The following is a 1,786-nucleotide window of genomic DNA, read 5'->3' as shown; positions in this document are numbered from 1 at the left end:
ACTACAATCCTGATCTTCTTTATCATATGTACAGTGATCCAGTGAACACAATTCACCAGATTTTTCTATCAGAAAGCGTGGCTTCAATTAGTCAAACTGATCAAGAACCCTGTTCATACAGGGTCTAATAGAAAGCCACCTTGCATCAGAAACTTGCAGTTTCTTCTGGTGGTCTGGAAGTAATGGAAAGGCCGAGTGACTGGATGTGCGGAGATGGGGGCTGATGGCTGACACTGAAAGAGATCAGGTGATGGTCAGAGAGAGGGATCTCAGCAATGGAGAGAGCAGTGCTTGGTGATGGAGTGATGAGATGTTAGATGTGTGGAATTTTCTGACTGTGAATTTCCACAACGCTGAGGTCAGCCAAAGTGGGACAGAGCACCCTTGATTAATGAGGAGATGTCCTTTCCCCCTCTTGTCAGATAGGATTAAAGTCAATGGCCCCTGGTGATCACATTCTTTAGATGTATTTGACGACTTTGTCACAAAGCTCTTTGTTTTTGGCCCCATAAATGACAGGGTTGAGCATGGGGGGAATGAGGAAGAAGAGGTTGGCCAAGATGATGTGAACCTGTGGAGCGATGCCCTGACTGAACCTCTGTGTCAGAATGGAGAAGAGGAAGGGAGGATAAGACATCATCATCACACAGATGTGGGCTGTGCAGGTGTTGAGGGCTTTCTGGTTGGCTTTCTTGGAGGAGATTCTGAGGACGGCCCTGATGATCAGACCATAGGACAGGGCAATGAGTGTCATGTCTAACCAGGTGACTACAAATGCCATCACCAAGCCGTACGTCCTGTTGACTGATGTCCCCACAGGACATCTTCACCACAGCCATATGGTCACAGTACGTGTGGGGGATAATGCGGTTGGCACAGAAAGGCAGCCTGCTCAGAAGCAGGGGCAGAGGCAGAATGAAGAGAACAGCTCTTATCAAACCCACTAGCCCTAGCTTAGCTATTCGTGCATTGGTGAGGATGGTGGTGTATCTCAAAGGGTTACATATGGCAACGTAGCGATCGAAGGCCATTGCCACGAGGACGGCTGAGTGCATCATAGAACCTGCATAAAGGAAGAACATCTGGGTGAGGCAGCCAGCCACAGTAATGCCTTTCATATTGAATCAAAATATACACAGTGACTTCAGCACAGTGGAGGTAGATATTACAATGTCTGTGAGCGCCAGCATGCAGAGTAGCAGGTACATCAGCTTGTGCAGGGTCTGCTCTTTGCCTACAACAAACAGAACCATGAAATTTCCCAACAGGCTGAAAATATAGAACATGGAGAAGGGGATGGAAATCCAGACGCGAGACGCTTCCAGGCCAGGGATGCCCATTAGGATGAATGTTGAAGGGTCGGAAGGGGTGAGATTGAAAACAGCCATGAGATGGCCGATGCGTCAATCAGGCTCAGAAAGCTCAAGGTGCCTGTGAAGGGAGAGAAGCACAGATAGGGGAATTACACACTTTATAACAATTAGTACGGTAAATATTTTATATTTATTAACAATCTAGAAAGGGGATGAGCAGTGAGGTAGCAACGTTTACAGATGACACCAGATTATTGAGGTCACAGTCAAGTCCAGAGAAGTTCTCAGAGGGAACTAACCAAGCCAGGTGAATGGGCAGCATGATGGTAGATAAACTTTACTTCAATAATTTCAATGTGTATTCTCATTGGAAAGAAAAGCTTGAACTTCTCAAACACCTAACAAGGTTCTAATTTAACTATATGAACTCAGGACGGGGACCTGGGCATCATGGTACACAGCTCCAGGAAACC

At 46.5% G+C, this 1,786-nt stretch overlaps 1 pseudogene; it reads right to left on the bottom strand.

The window, feature by feature from the left end:
• Positions 1 to 418: 418 nt before the first annotated feature.
• LOC123362637 lies at positions 419 to 1,388 on the bottom strand (annotated as a pseudogene).
• Positions 1,389 to 1,786: the final 398 nt, after the last annotated feature.

Source organism: Mauremys mutica, chromosome 1 (genome assembly GCF_020497125.1).
Source record: "Mauremys mutica isolate MM-2020 ecotype Southern chromosome 1, ASM2049712v1, whole genome shotgun sequence".
Lineage (NCBI taxonomy): Eukaryota > Metazoa > Chordata > Testudines > Geoemydidae > Mauremys > Mauremys mutica.
The sequence above is the reverse complement of the archived record's forward strand: the minus strand, read 5'-3'. Positions and strand labels throughout refer to the sequence as shown.